The following is a 16,936-nucleotide window of genomic DNA, read 5'->3' on the forward strand; positions in this document are numbered from 1 at the left end:
AATGTACAATAAGAAGGAAAGAAAAACAAAATCCCAGATGGAAACTTGTTCAAAGTAATTTATTACACTGGATGACAAATTTTCTTGGAATTGTTGCTTCCTCGGAATTTTATTTTTGTTTATGATACTTAGATTGAACCTGGATACAAACATAATTTCAGACTGCTTGTATCATGTAGGAATTTGGAAAAACAAGAAATTAACTTTTATTGTATAAAATGTGCTTAATTGCATAACTATGCTGATGCTTAGCAATAGTTCAACTAAGCTAAAAAAATTTTTTTTTGATGATTTTCATTTGTACTCAGTGTCTGAGGCCTCTCGTTTAAGTGCCCAACAATAATCAGCTAGTATTGATGGATTCCAGTTGCCCTTATACAATTTCTCTGTGACTGCAATGCCCTGGTGAAACTGTTCCACATGCTCGTCACTGACAGTGCCAAGATTTCCAGGGAAGAAGTCTAAATGGAAATGCAAGAAAATTAATCTTTAGAGACACATTGCACTTCATAGTTTTGTATGCTTGAAGCGTGTTGTCAACCAGCTGCACATAGTTTGTTACTCTGTAGTTGCCAAGAAAATTTTCAATAACATCCTCGAATGTCTTCTATGCGATTTTCTCCAGTTCTGTTAGGAGTTCTTTGAATTGCCTGTCATTGATGACCTGTTTGATTTGTGGACAAACAAAAATGCCTTCCTTAAACTTGGCATCAGTTATTCTGAGCTGAATTATGAATTGAAATAAAATAAAGGTAATTTTTTTTAAAAATGGTGCATTGATAAGGAAATTTCATGGTGATATTCATGATCAGCAGCCCAAAGTGCATAAGATACCCCCAAGACTATTTCGGTGCAAAGTTTGTGATCCAGTGTTATCGAAGTACATTTATGTCACCAAATGCTACCTTGAGATTCATTTTCTTGTTGGCATTAGCAGTAGAACAAAGAAAACAACAGAATAAATGAAAAACTACACCCAAAGGCTGACAAACAACTAATGTGCAGAGGAATGTTGGGAATGACTTGAGGGTGAATTCTTGGCAGAAGTCAGGTCCTACGTGTATAAAAGCAATGGTTCAAATGGTCAAATAGATGGAGAGAAGAGACTGGTGATGCTGCTTTTTGATCTGATAAGTCCTTAGTTCTGTGTATCCTACACCACAGCTGCATTTACATTGATTTTCCAGCCTGGAGATTGGACAGATAGATCACTCTTTTCATCCAAACAGCAGGCACTTTCCCCGAGACAATTAGTTGCATGTTGAATAGAATTGGTCCTAATTAGAATTGATGCATAATTCAAAGAGGCTTAATTCCAGTATAATAAACTCACCTTAATTAAAGGTGAATCCAATATCAAAAAGCAAAATGCTGTGATCGGGCTTTTTAGAAAAGAAGCTATACACAAGTTACAGTCTTGATACTAGAATGAAAGTTTTGGGAGATGTCTATATTTGGAGATCTTTTCAGCTGATGACCTTTCATCTTTCCTTGGTCAGCAGACCAATGATTTCCTCAGAATAGCTGAGTTTATCCTTTAATCTGCAGAGCATGTGAGCTCCCAGGCATGTCATAATCCCAACTCTCACAGTCATACATTGCTGATTGCAGTGCACGGTTCAGTTATCTTTTAAATGTGATTCACTGACTAGCTTTCATTCTCCTCAGTAACCACCAGGAATTCTGGCCATGCCCTTTAGCAGTGATGACAAGGCAGTCCAGGGCACCTTTTTCTCATACTTATTTTCTTCTTCAATGCTGCCCATTTACACTAATTAGCCACTTTACTAGTCCAATGTCTTGGTCAGCACGTGGCCAAGTGGTTAAGGCATTGGACTAGCTACCTGAAGGTCGTGAATTCGAGCCCCAGCCGAGGGAACGTGTTGTGTCCTTGAGCAAGGCACTTAGTCACACATTGCTCTGCAATGACACCGGTGCCAAGCTGTATGGGTCCTAATGCCCTTATATGCCTTCCCTTGGACAACATTGGTGTTGTGGAGAGGGGAGACTTGCAGCATGGGCAACTGCTGCTCTTCCATACAACCTTGCCCAGGCCTGCGCCCTGGAGAGTGAAGACTTTCCAGGGCGCAGATCCATGGTCTCGCCAGACTAATGGATGCCTTATCTACTAGGTATACCTGTATACTTGCTTGTTAATGCTAATATCTAGTAGGTCAATCACATGGCAGCAACTCAATGCAAAAGGCATGTGGTTATGGCCAAGTGGTTCAGTTGTTGTTCAGACCAATCATCAGAATTGGGAAGAAAAGCGACCGCGGATGATTGCTGATGCCATACGGGGTGGTTTGAGTATCTCAGAAGCTGCTGATCTCCTAGGGTTTTCACACACAACAATCTCTAGAGTTTACAGAGAATGGCACAAAAAAAAATCCAGTGAGGGCAGTTCTTTGGGCAGAAGCACCTTGTTAATGAGGGAGGTTAGAGGAGAATGGCCAGACTGGTTCAAGCTGACAGGAAGGCAACAGTAACTCAAGCAACAGTGGTGTGCAGAACAGCATCTCTGAAGCCACAGCACGTTGACCCTTGAAGTGGATGGGCTCAGCAGCAGAAGGGTGTGAACATACACTCAGTGGCCACTTTATTAGGTACAGGAGATACCTAGTAAAGTGTACAATGAGGGTATAAATATGCAATTAACTTAAATACAGCCATCAGGGTAGATTTCTGCAATCAGTATTACCAAACACAAAGTAAATCATTGCTACAGTCTCTCCACTGTATCAGAACCCAAACTGTGTGTACCCTTGTCTGAGAAGTTGACACCAATTAGATAAATAATTTGTTAGTATCGGTCAATCACGAAGACTCTGAACCTGCTTCGGAAATGAGGAGAGGGTCTTGCTCTCTCAGGATTGTTCGCCCATTGGTTCTGATTCCTTGCATCGCATTCTGTTTGGTAAACATGAACCTGGTAGTAGGTTCCAAGCACATTAGAATTGTATTTCCTCATGTAAAGCAGTGTGTTTATTTTCAGTAACACAGCTCCACTGGGAGGCCCCCCCCACTCAAATTAAACCTGCTTGTGAAACCTGAGAGGATCTGTAAGTGGAAGGACTGAGTGTTAATGTCATCGCAGAGTTTCAGACATCTGTTAGACATTAATAACTAAAGATTACTGAACATCAAGTACACCAAAGGGTGTAAGTGAAAATTCATGGCGTTTTCATCCAGGATCATGAAAGCATGAAATTCTGATTTTTCTTTTGGACAAAAACAATCTCTGCACTCTTACACCATCTCATGAAACCCTTCCAGCAGGGACAGCTTAGCTTTAATACAGAAACACTCCTCTTGATGTTGTTGCAAAGTGAACTGAAGAGATTGGGGCTTTCATCTGCCGAGGCATGAAGGAAATATTGGCATTATGTTATTGGAAGATAATGTTATTGGAAGATCCCATCCTTTTTTGTGTTCATAACAGGGCAGTAACAACATAGATTTGAGACAGTGAAGTTCCTTCAATGTCCCATAAAACATTTCCTGGACTAGGATTACATAGTTTTAATAGAAAGTGAAGTTCCCTCTACACAGTCTCTTGAGATACTCCCAGGCTAGTGTGGAAACGAACTTGTAGTAAAAAAAATGGCATTTTTGCCTATAGCAAATTGGAACCTGTATTGTACTAGAGTTCTTTGCTAATAATTTGTATAACAATTATGCCAATGGATCCTGAGTGCTTGACAAACTGATTAAGCAGATGTATGGAATGCATCCCATCTTGAACTGTTGTGCAGTAACTAGCACTTGTGTATAAAGGAGTTAGTGTGCTGTCTGCTTTTTTAGAGATATCACTGGCTCTTGTGAAGCGTTAGTCTTCCCCTGCTGTAAGTAAAATAAACACACTTATGATTGATCCACTCTGAGATAATTGCTATATGCTAAAAGGCATAGCAGGAAGGTACTTGACACTAGGATCAGATTATTTAAACTCATCGTCTAGTCTAAATTCACAGTGTCAGGATCTCAGCTGGAGATCTTGAATGTGTAGTCAAGTAATGACATGCCCTTCTTCATCTTCATCTGTCCATACAAGAGCAGATTTTCAGAGGTGAGGTCAGACTGCTTGCCTTTGGCAACAAGGGGGCATTTCAATGAGCTTGGCGTTGAAGTGCCTTAATAAAATTGGACAATGGGGAAACCTTCTAATGGTTGGAGTCATACCTCCCACAAAGCAAAATGGTTTTGGTTGCTGAAAGTTCAACCTCTCAACCCCAGAATGTCACTTACTGTTTTGTCATCGATCCAGCTGCTTCATGAATGAATTTCTTTTTATTATGAGGAGATACGTACAGATGAGTTCATAAAGTTAAATCCTACTGTAGATCCTCACGAAATGAAGCAATCCGAACTTGCATGCACCAAGATCTTGACTATAGTCAGGTTCTTAAGTGGCAGGCAACAGTCATGCCATAAAAGGCAATGCGTATCTCCAATGGAGTGGGTCGAACCAGCAAGGTGAAAGGTGCAGGACAATATCATTGCCACTATGTGCCATGATGTTTGATATAGGTGATCATGATGACCATGACGGTACATGGCAGTTTTTTCTAGTCATAGTCATAGCCATACTTTATTGATCCCAGGGGAAATTGATTTTCATTACAGTTGCACCATAAATAATTAAATAGTAATAAAACCATAAATAATTAAATAGTAAGATGTAAATTATGCCAGGAAATAAGTCCAAGAGCAGCCTATTGGTTCAGGGTGTCTGACCCTCCAAGGGAGGAGTTGTAAAGTTTGATGGCCACAGGCCGGAATGACTTCCTATGACGCTCTGTGTTGCATCTCAGTGGAATGAGTCTCTGGCTGAAAGTGAAGTTTCTGCAAAGTGGTTTGCCTTCTTCTGGGTAGTGTCTTTACAAGGTGGATGACCCCAGCCATTATCAATACTCTTGAGAGATTGTCTATCTGATGTCAGTGGTCATATAACCAAGACTTGTGATTTGCACCAGCTACTCCTATGACCATCCACCACCTGCTCCCATGGTTTCACAACTCTGGTCGGTGAGGTGGGGGGGGGGGGCAGTGGTGAACGGTGGCACTGAACATTGCTACACCTTGCCAAAGGATGACCTGCAGGTTAGCGCAGGGAAGAAGCAGCTTACACCTCCTTTGGTAGAAACCTATCTCTACCTCACCACCCAAAGAAGAATATTACCATCTGCAAACGTACAATATCCAGACTTGGGGATATATACTTAGTGGCTACTTTATTAGTACAGGAGTGAACCTAATAAAGTGGCAACAGGAGTGGAACCCAATGTGGTTGCTGTGGTCTTCTGCTGCTGTAGCCCATCCACTTCAAGATTCAGTAACTGAAATGCTCCCACATCCATAGCCTTTGTTGCTACGCAGCTGGAAATTTATTTTATCTAACGTTATTGTAAAGTGCCGCATAGTTTTCAGTCACAAACACACCATCCTCCTGCCACTCCACCAGGGATAGGATTCCTCTTATCTTCACCCACACATCCAGCAGATAATTCTCCATAACCTCAGACATCTGCAACAGGATCCCACCCTGAAGCACATCTTTCCCATTCCACACTCCCCCCACAACTTTCTGCTTTCCACAGCGCTCACTCCCTACACGACTCCCTTGGCCATCTGTACCTCCCCACTGATCTTCCTCCTGTTACGTACACTTGCAAGTAGAACAAGTGCTACACCAGCCCCTACTCCTCCTCCCTCACTACTATTCAGGGCCCAAACAGTCCCTCCAGGTGAGGCAACACTTCACCATTGAGTCTGTTGTGGTCATCTACTGTATCCGGTGCTCCTGTTGTAGCCTCTTGTATATCGGTTTAACCCGACGCAGATTGGGAGAGCACTTCGCCGAGCACCTACGCTCTGTCCACCAGAAAAAGTGGGATCTCCCAGTGGCCACCCATTTTACTTCCACTGCCCATTCCCATTCTGACATGTCGGTCCATGGCCTCCTCTACCGGCACGATGAGGCCACACTCAGGTTGGAGGAGCAACATCCTATATTCCGTCTAGATGGCCTCCAAACTGATGGCATGAACATCGATTTCTTGAACTTCCGGTAATCTCCTTCCTCCCTTCTTCTCTATTCCTCATCCCCTTTTCCCTCTCTCACCTTATCTCCTTGCCTGCCTATCACCTCCCTCTGTTGCTCCTCCCCACTTTTCTTTCTTCCGTGGCATTCTGTCCTCTCTTATTAGATTCCCCTTCTCCAGCCCTGCACCTGTTCCACCAGTCAACTTCCCCGCTCTTTACTTCACTCCTCCCCCCTCCTAGTTTCACTTATCACCTTGTATTTCTTCCTCTCCTCCCTTCTAATATTGACTCCTCATCTTTTTTTCTCCAGTCCTGCTGAAGGCTCTCGGCCTGAAATGTTGATTGTATTCTTTTCCATAGATGTTTGCCTGGCCTGCTGAGTTCCTCCAGCATTTTGTCTGTGTTGCACAGTTTGCAGGCCATGTAAAAAATTTCCTACTCAGATTAGTTGGTCCACACAGCTGTAAAAAAATAAAGGAATATTGTGGCTTCCTGTTAGTTTGAACCTGTCTGGCCGTTCTCCTCGGACCTCTCACATTAACAAGGCATTTTTTGCCCACAGAACTGCAGTTCACTGGATGAATTTTTTGTTTGTTTTTGACACCATTCTCTGTAAACTCTAGGGACTGATGTGTGTGAAAGTCCTAGGAGATCAGCAGTTTCTGAGATACTTCAACCATCCCGTCTGGCAGCATCAATCATTCCATGATCAAAGTCACTTAGATCACATTTCTTCCCCACTCTGATGTTTGGTCTGAACAACAACTGAACATCTTGTCTATGCCTACAAGCTTTTATGTGTTCTGTTTCTCCCACATGATGGTCTGTTTTGAATCTTGCATTAATAAGCAGGTGTACTTGATACAGTAGCCATTGAAAGTATTTACAGGCATATGAATGAGAAACAGAAAGTTGTGATGGAAATGGCCATTACAGGGTGGATAGAAGAACACCAGAGGTAATAACAGGGAAAATGCATAAATAGTGAATCATCTCTTCATTATTTGCCAGGATAATACAAGAATTTTGTTTGTTATGGTCCATGGACTTGATGCTCCAGATAACACTCCATATGCACCTCTTTGATCAGTCAATTGATGGAGATTCCCAAGATTCGGTAGGATCTTGCACTCTAGGATCTGAAGGCTTCAGAATCAGAATCAGTTTTATTATCACCAGCATGCGTCGTGAAGTTTGTTAGCTGAGCTGCAGCAGTTCAGTGCAATACATAAAATAAAGAAAAAAAAATAATAATAATAATAAATCAATCAATCAATTACAGTACACATATATTTAATAGATGAAAAATCATGCAAAAAAGGAAATAATATATATTGTAAAAGTGAGGTAGCATCCAAGGGTTCAATGTCCATTTAGCAATCGGATGGCAGAGGGGAAGAAGCTGTTCCTGAATCACTGAGTGTGAGCCTGCAGGCTTCTGTATCTTCTCCCTGATGCAAACAGTGAGAAAAGGGCATGCCCTGGGTGCTGGAGGTCCTTAATAATGGATGCTGCCCTTCTGAGTCACTGCTCCTTGAAGATGCCTTGGGTACTTTGTAGGCTCATACCCAAGATGTAGATGACTAGATTTAAAACACTCTGCAGCCTCTTTCAGTCCTGTGCAGTAGTTCCACCGCACCCCCCCCCCCCCCCACCCAATACCAGACAGTGATGCAGCCTGTCAGAATGCTCTCCACGGTCCATCTATAGAAGTATAGTTGCTGTCTTTCCTTCTTTATAACTCCATCAATATGTTGGGACCAGGTTAGGTCCTCAGAGATCTTGACACCCAGGAACTTGAAACTGCTCACTCTCTCCACTTCTGATCCCTCTATGAGGATTGGTATGTGTTCTACGTCTTACCTTTCCTGAAGTCCACAATCATTTCTTCCGTCTTACTGATGTTGAGTGCCAGGTTGTTACTGTGACACCACTCCACTAGTTGGCATATCTCACTCCTGTAGGCCCTCTGTCCTTTAAGGACATTCTTGAATCTGTCCCTCCGCCTCTCTTCCTATCACAGAAATTGTTATGGGATGTTTGACTCAAGAGTCTGCTGCACATTTGAATAGCTGATATTGTACAAATGAAGATGTCATCGCAGGGAAAGAGAACAACATTAGTTCATTGGTGAACGCAGCAGGACAGGCAGCATCTCTAGGAAGAGGTACAGTTGACGTTTTGGGCCGAGACCCTTCGTCAGCACTAACTGAAAGAAGAGCTACTAAGAAATTTGAAAGTGGGAGGGGGAGGGGGAGATCCAAAATGATAGGAGAAGATGGGAGGGAGAGGGATGGAGTCAAGAGCTGGACAGTTGATTGGCAAAAGGGAAATGAGAGGATTATGGGACAGGAGGCCTAGGGAGAAAGAAAAGGGGGAGGGGGGAAACCCAGAGGATGGGCAAGGGGTATAGTGAGAGGGACAGAGGGAGAAAAAGAAGAGAGAGAAAAAGAATGTGTGTATATAAAAAAATAACGGATGGGGTATGAGGGGGAGGTGGAGCATTAACAGAAGTTTGAGAAGTCAATGTTCATGCCATCAGGTTGGAGGCTACCCAGGCGGAATATAGGGTGTTGTTCCTCTAACCTGAGTGTGGCTTCATCTTTACAGTAGAAGAGGCCGTGGATAGACATATCAGAATGGGAATGGGATGTGGAATTAAAATGTGTGGCCACTGGGAGATCCTGCTTTCTCTGGCGGACAGAGCGTAAGTGTTCAGCCAAACGATCTCCCAGTCTGCGTCGGGTCTCAGCAAGATATAAACGGCCACATTGGGAACAACGGACGCAGTATATCACCCCAGCCGACTCACAGGTGAAGTGTTGCCTCACCTGGAAGGACTGTGTGGGGGTCCTGAATGGTGGTAAGGGAGGAAGTGTAAGGGCATGTGTAGCACCTGTTCCGCTTACAAGGATAAGTGCCAGGAGGGAGATCGGTGGGGAGGGATGGGGGGGGGGACGAATGGACAAGGGAGTCACGTAGGGAACGATCCCTGTAGAAAGCAGAGGGGTGGGGGAGGGAAAGATGTGCTTAGTGGTGGGATCCGGTTGGAGGTGGCAGATTTCCTCGTGTTAACATTAGTTCATTGTTCTTTCCAACTAACTGGAGAGTTTTGTGGAGATGGTCTTACTGGTATCTTTGCAGTGCCTTGAGTTGGGAGTGCAACTGCAGCATAGTAATATGTACCTGCTGAGCAGCAAGCAACAGGTCGGTCTCACAATGGAGCTGAGTGTGTTTCGAATAGAATAAAGCGGGGCTATACGTTAAATAATCTGACATAAGTAAGGTTGTTGGATTGTTTTAATTTTTCAAAACCCCTTATCTTAGGAAAAAGTTTCCATAAGACTGAAAAGTAGTAATGCAACTTCTTCATTCAAAAAGAGACCGGAAATGGAAAACGACAGGTATAAACATCCGTCATTAGGAAAATGTTCACCAGCAAATAAAGTTTCCTTAAGTTACCGTCAAGGCACTGTAGGCACGTCCGGTAAATTTGCTGAAAACGCAAAAATCGTGCGGTGAATGGGGAATACGTCGAGATATGTGAGTGAATGTAAAGAAAACTGGCAAATTTATATCTAGAGCAGGAAATGTGAAATTGTTCATTTTGCCAGGGAAAAAATTATAAAAGCATTTTATGCGTGTGATGAGACTTTGCAGAACTATGCGACGAAGAAGGATCTGGGTGACGTTGTGCATGAATTGCAAAATTCAAATACTGTTTATAGCGGAGGTACAGCAATATCACTGAGATTTTAAATTGTTTCATGACATTCTGCACTCACGAAAGCTGCTGAGTGAGAGGGATAAATTTTGACTTAATCTGTAGTTCAATCGGTATAGTTTATATTTGTCTGAGGATACAATACTCCACTGTCATCACCAGAGTGGGTAATTTTGATTCAACTTGTCATCTCGCCCTGGAGTTTCCCGTCGTTATCGACCCGTCCAGGAGCACTGGGCCATCTAATTGATTGGGGAACGATCTGTTTGGCTTCTGTTCCTGAATTCCCCGCATGAATGCTCCCGCTCCGCTCACTGGCTAAAACAAATCGAAGACTTTTGTCACAGTGACGAGGCGAGACCTGGCCGGTACCCCCCGCTGTCAGGTTTCAAAAACAAATTATTTACTCTTATATAATCCTCTTTCCACCCAGGAAACTTCTGCTTCACATTGAATGTCACGCAGCGTCAAGATTATCAGGCGGTTGTTTTCTTCCGTTACTTCACTCCGTGATGCAGACTGATGATTTACGGTCTCTTTCAGGGGAACCTGTGCATCTCTCAGTGCCTTTCCCTCACACGGACTGTTGTGTGCATAGGGAAATATGTATAAATTCCTCTCCCTCTGGGGTATCCGGCAGGGACTGAGTCTCTGAGGGACTTGGTTTATACTGATGAATCGAGCAGAGTGTGACAGGTCTTTAATCTGGTCACTGCCGCCTGTTGCAAATCTTTAGGGAATTTGAAATCGCTGCTGGGGGCGGGGACCGGAAGCTGCGCCTCTAGTTTTAGAGGATGGGAATCTGTGCAAGTCGTGGCTCCCTCTCTCACTCACAGTCCAGGTCCCTATTTAAACAGCGCTCACTGCGGCTCCGAACAAAGCCGGCCTGAAGCCGCCGACTTCTGGAGCGGCCAAGTCTGGCTCAGCGCACAAGACGATGGGAGTCGTTCCTTATCTCTGTCTCTTTCTGTCCTGCCTAGCAGGTGAATGCCCTAACGGCTTGTTCCCCGCCCGGGGCCGCTATTTCTCGGAGACTCTTTGACCCTCTGCCCGCTGATCTCTTTTCTCTTTTTTTCTTGTCAGGTGTGAGGTCCGTCATCGTCCTGAATCAGCCCGTGTCAGCGATCGTTAAGCCCGGCGAGTCCCACAAATTAACCTGCGCAGTTGAAGGGTTCGATCTCAAAAAGAAAAACGTTCACTGGGTTAGAATGGTCTCTGGGAAAGAGCTGGAGTGGCTGGCGATAGTATGGACGACAAATAAACCCGACTATGTGCCTGGACTCCGAGACCGACTCATCGCTTCCAAGAGAGGCAGATCAGTCTTTCTAGAAATAAAGGATCTGAAAGTCGAGGACACGGCAGTCTACTACTGTGCGAAAGATGGAGGAACTCCGGTCTACCACGGTGATGGGGAGCTGAACAGAAACTGGCCCCGACAAGGGAGCGTCTGCGGCGCAATTTGTCTCCACAGATTCCGCATTGCTGCTTCCCAGAGTCAAATCCCTGAAGCCTCACCCGGACTGCTGGGCGCAAATGTCAATTTCTGGACAATTAAAAGCCCAAAAAGGATTCGACTCTGATTCCGGGGGATGGCGGGAGCCGTTGTCCACAGACAGGAAGATTGTGAAAATGCCTCTTTTATTCACACACCAGGAAGACACAAGGACAGAGTTTGGGGTGGAAATCCAGGAAGCGGCTGCTCCCGGTCCGGACAGGGATCATGTTGACATTTTGCTGAGATTATTGGACGTGACAGGCAAGTGAAGTTACTGCACTGGGTGAATGGGGAGACGGAGCACTGTGACGATCTTCAAGTCTGGGGGAAGGGAACCTCGCTGACAGTGACTTCAGGTAAGAAAAACTTTTCAATTCCACCCTCAGTTTTATTAATGCACGGTTTCTGCGAACTTGATGATTCACCTGAAATCAGTAAGGTATTTGGAACAATTGCATGAATTTTTCCGAGCCGGAGAGTTTTCTCTAGATTAGAGCCAGAATATACCCAGTAACAGTACAAGAGTAAATACCCCACCCCACCAGTGAGCTACAGACCAGGAAAAGGCTGCAGGGGAATGGGGAACCTTGTCACCGGGTAATGGCTGTGCTTTGACATCGACCGATTAAGCCTTTGTGATGAGTGACTTCACTGGTTGATTCAGGTCCGGGATCTGATGCCGCACCCGCATTCAAGAAACAAAAAGAATATATAGAGAGCGCGATGGAAGAACTCAGAAGGTCGGGCAGTATCTGTGGAAACAAACAGCGTACGGCAGCGTGTCTGATAGCAGCCCTGCATCAGGATTGAGAGGGAACGGGAAAGGCAGCAGTCAGAGGGGTGGGATAGAGGCATTGGTCTTTGATGATTGTGTGACAAAAGAACCAGTTATCAGAAGATTGATGCCGATAAGAGGACAATGGGGGAACATACAAGGTGCTAATAAGAGAGAGACGAGAGAGATTACCGAAAGGAGACACGGTTCCGAGTATTGTCAGAGACCGGTGGCTTTGAACCCTGAACTGTTTGAAGTCTGATGGACAGGCGATACCCCAGCAGGGGGATAAAAAGGGACAGGTTCGCTAAGGCAACAGACACACGACACCACGAGGTAACGAGACCCTGGAAGCGGTGTGCCCCCACAAGTTGCTGGGCGTTTTTGAGGTCTGGTCGCGGGACCAGCCATAGACGCATAGGGTGGAAAGATACGGTCGGCCGGGAACCTGGTGTGTGTGTCCACCCTTACCTGGGTGCCGGGTTCACCGCAGAAGAACGATCGTATCTGGAACGGAGGGGTCACAGGCGGTGACCTCAGAAGACATTACAAAGGGCTCGCCCGAAAGCTAACTGCGAGGAATATCGAAGGTCTGTTTGGAAACCGATTTGCATATTCATTCGTTTTCTCTCTCTCTCTCTCTCTCCCCAACGACACGACGGCGATTACTGCGAACTGAATTAAACTGAACTCTGTGTCACTTGATGACTGATCATTTTACCCCTAGACTGCGATAGAGTTTGATTGATCCTATTATCCTAGTTCTGTGTACATGTGTGTTTTATCATTGCTAAACTGTTGCATTTCTATTCTTTTGATTAGAGTACTGTGTTGCTTATTTCTTTAATAAAACTTTCTTAGTTCCAGTAATCCAGACTCCAACTAAGTGGACCATTTCTGCTGGTTTGGCAACCCAGTTACGGGGTATGTAACAATTGAAACTAGATGGGGAGGGAATAATAGATAAATTGAACGGGGGGGGGGAGATGGGAGTTTGAGGGGCAGATAAACTATGGGTGAGGAAAACTGGGTGGACAGGTGAGTGCAAAGAGAGAGCATTTGGGGGTGTGGGTTACCTGAAATTGGAAAATTCAGCGCATGTGCCATTGTGGTCTAAATCAACCAAACAGAATGTGGGATTTTCCCTCGATTTGTGTTTGGCCTCCCTGTGGCAACAGAGAAAGCTGGAGACAGACAAGTCAGTGTGAGATTGGGTAGGAGAGTAACCAGACGCTGGAGATACCTGTTAAAGTGCAGTTGAACATGCTCCCTGTAAGTAACAGCAATGGAAATGTTCAAAGTCACTGTATAGAGATCAGATCTGGATTAGGACTCTGGCTGAGGGAATGGCCAGCAAATGTATGACCTGCTTGATTCCTCAAGTACTGACATGAGTTAAACGCAGAAGAAAGCTCTCTCTATACTGTCCTGCTAGTGATGGATTGGGTATAAAGTTCCTCTGTACTGCCCGGTCACCGACAGGGCAAGGTCAGTACTGGGTGACGCTGTGTCCAGTTAGAGTGCAGAAGTGCTGTGGAGCTCGGTTTGTCACTGACTGAGCTGAGAGAAGCTGGAGGAGAGACAACTGTAGCTGATGGAGAAGTGGTATTTATTCCTGGAAAGACGGCAATTCCTTGTATGTTACAAGCTGATGGCTGCAAAGTGAAAGTATTGAGGAGGCTGAACAGGCTGGAGGATCACTGAGATGGGGCTATGAGTCCAGAGCAAGGTGGGGGATTATGTTCAAGGAGGTTAGGTTATGTTATATTCAGTAAGGTTATGCTGCAGATCTATAAGCTATGGTTAGACCACATTTATTTTATCTATTGACATTGAGCATGGAATAGGCCTTTCCGGCCCTTTGAGCTGTGTCACTCAGCAATCCGTTGATTTAATCTGAGTCGAATCATGGGACAATTTACAATGACCAATTAACCTACCAACAGGTAGGTCTTTGGATTGTGGAAGGAAACTGGAGCACCCGGAGGAAACCACACGGTCACGGAGAATGTACAAAGTCCTTGCAGGCGGCAGCAGGAGTTGAACCCGGGTCACCTGTACTGTAAAGCGTTGTGCTAACCACTAAGCTATGGTGCCGCCATTTGGAGTACAGTGTTCCATTCTGTCCCCTTCATTATAGGAAGGATGTGAAAGTTTTAGAGGGGTGCAGGGGAGGTTTACAAGGATGCCGCCTTGATTAGCATGTATATCTTATAAGGCTGAATTGTGTGAGCTAGAGCTTTATCTTTGGCATGAAAGAGGACGAGAGGTAACATAAGGTGATAAAAGGTAAAGCTAGAGTGGACAGCCAGTGGCTTTATCCTAGGATGGAAATGGCTAATAAAAAGGGGCATAATTTTAAGGTGATTGGAGGGAAGTATGAGTGGAGGGTTGTCAGTGGTTGACTTTTTTTACACAGTGTGGTGGGTGTGAGGAAGGCTCTGCCACAGGTGCTGGTAGAGGCAAATACATTAGCAACATTTAAGATGTTCTTAGATAGGCACATGGATGAAAGAAAAGATGTGGAAGGAAGAGTCAGATTGATCTTAGAGTAGGTTAAAAGGTTGGAACAACATTGTGGGCTGAAGAGCATGAACTGTGCAGTACCGTTCTATCTTCTATGTGCTAAGGCAAATTCTGTGGCTGTCCAAGTTTAACATCAGTGAACTCCCCACCCCAACTGCCTGGGCCAAGGGCTGTCTGGATGCAGAAAGTTTTATTAACATTTCAGACTCGGACAAAGGGTAGACGGCTTCCAGCTGACCGAAGTGAAAAAGGGCTTGCAGTTGTGAAGAGCTAAGGCAGAAAGTTAGCACACAAACAGAACCATTAATCTGGACCTTCTCTCCCTCTTCCATCACAATTCATCTCTTTTTGTTGTTGCTTTGTATAGTTGTAATTCTGCTGGGGTGGGCGTAGTCTGTGGAACTGATGGGCACTCCATCCTTCCAGTAGCAGCAGCTGCATCTGTACCAGTGGTTCCATTACCATTCAGACTTCTCATCTCAATGCATGGGACAAAGACTTGCATTCACTTCTCTGTGACCATGAATAACCACATAATAAAAATGGCCAAGGTGGCTGGTCCTTTGACTACTGTTGAGCCCCCCAGCCCCACCACGCAAGACATAGATGAAGTTGAGAAGCTGCCCCGAGCATTGTGAGTGGGGCCGACCTACTATCGGAGCTCCTGGGACGTCACTGTGCAGTGGGTTATCATTTCCACTGGTGAGCTCTGCCTCTGCTCACACCTCAGCCATCTGTAGCAGTGAGGGTCAGGTGTCACCATAATCTCACTCAGTCTTCCAGAGAGCGGCTTCCACCATGCCTTCTCCTTCCGCTGCTAGTTGTCCATGCAGCTGATGTGAGAAGAGGGCATGGAAGTCCTCATTATGTGCCATGTCGCATGATGTGGGTGATCATGGTCTTTGACCATGATAGTCCTTCAAATTTTTCTACAGAGTGCATAGCCATTGCCTTCTTCTGGGCAGTGTCTTTACAAGACAGGTGACCCCAGCCATTATCAATACACTTCAGAGATTGCAGTTGCATAACCAGGACTTGTCAATCAGTTGGTTGATTTGTGAAGTATCGTGTGCTTCTTGGAGTGCAACATCAAGTACACATTAAACAAATACACGCACAGGCATCTTCGCTCTGTGAGCCATAGATCAATGGAATGAAGACCATCAGACTCGACCTCGAGGGATAGCCACGACAACAACGACGATATTACACCTGACTCTGATTCTGATACGGGATGGTGGTGTCTGACTCTAAGCTAGCTGCCATCGTTTTAGGTGTTCATATTGTGCGGTTAAATGTGTGTTTTTTGTCGAATTCAAGGATGACTCTTACTCATGAAATGCTCATGAATATAAGAGACTCGGTGTCAAAGGGTTTATTTCCTGTGTTTTTCTGCAAGATAGAGGATATGCCACTAAAGATCCACTGAGAGCAATGGTGCCGGCTGGAAAATGCCCATCTCCACAAGGTATAGAGGCAAAGGAGTAGGCACTCTCATTCACTGGAGATGCGGAGGCTTCCGTACTGCTCTCCGAGCAGTCTGCCTTTCAAATGATCGCTCCCTTACACATAAGATGGATGAGTTAGTAATACTCATCAGGACTAACAAGAACTATGTCTGTATTTCTGCCTTTTGTTTTGTTGAAATGAGGCTTAACTTGGACATACCAGACAACTTTGATCAAATGCCAGGATCCCATCTATTTATAGCGGAGCGTAATATCACACTATGTGGCGATTCACACGTTGGTGGCTTATGCGTTTTTATAAATAACAGCAGGTGAATGGGCATGTCGGCCGTTCTTTTTCCTCTGCACTCTTAGAGGTTCCTTTCATTTATGCATAAACCATTCTACCTACCTAGGGAATTTCATTCTGATATCCTGGCCAGTATTTACATTCCTCCTCACACGAAAGCTCAGTCAACACAACGGCCGTTGGCTGATGACATTTATGATTTGGAAAATAAATTTTCCAATATTGTCATTTTCATTATGAGGGATTTTAACCATTGCAACATGAAACATGATCTGCCCAAATACCCCTAGATGATTGGCTGCCCCTTACATGAGGACAGAACTTTGGCCCATTTCTTTGCCAACATTGAGGGGGCATTCCGCTATTTTACCCAGGCACCCCCTGGTAACTCTGACCATGTCTGTTCCCAGTGAAAACTGCGACAGTCTAAACCAACCAAGAAAATCAGACTCCTGATGTTGTTGGAAGGCTGAGAGACGGCTTAGGATCCACAGATTGGAGGGCCATGGGAAGGTTGGTGCAGCAGTATAGATGAATATCCTGACACTGTAACATCCTACGTGTCCTTCGGTGAAGATGTGTGTCTTCCTGGAAAGATCATTGTGAGGTATAA

The 16,936-nt window shown here is 44.8% G+C and overlaps 1 protein-coding gene and 1 long non-coding RNA gene across 2 annotated transcripts in view; one reads left to right on the forward strand and one right to left on the reverse strand.

Moving 5' to 3' along the window:
* Positions 1-369: 369 nt before the first annotated feature.
* The window catches only part of LOC140203917 (uncharacterized), a 156,420-nt gene continuing 139,853 nt past the window's right edge, over positions 370-16,936 (reverse strand). The window contains exon 3 of the long non-coding RNA XR_011887420.1: positions 370-461. This is a non-coding gene — a long non-coding RNA (uncharacterized lncRNA). The remainder of the gene's footprint in view (positions 462-16,936) is intronic.
* LOC140203914 (uncharacterized) overlaps positions 10,622-16,936 on the forward strand; it is a 61,682-nt gene continuing 55,367 nt past the window's right edge. The window contains exons 1-2 of the mRNA XM_072270048.1: positions 10,622-10,752; positions 10,853-11,620. The gene's annotated coding sequence lies outside the window, so the exon portion shown is untranslated. The remainder of the gene's footprint in view (positions 10,753-10,852; positions 11,621-16,936) is intronic.

The sequence above is a fragment of the Mobula birostris genome, chromosome 10 (genome assembly GCF_030028105.1).
Source record: "Mobula birostris isolate sMobBir1 chromosome 10, sMobBir1.hap1, whole genome shotgun sequence".
NCBI classification, from domain to species: domain Eukaryota; kingdom Metazoa; phylum Chordata; class Chondrichthyes; order Myliobatiformes; family Myliobatidae; genus Mobula; species Mobula birostris.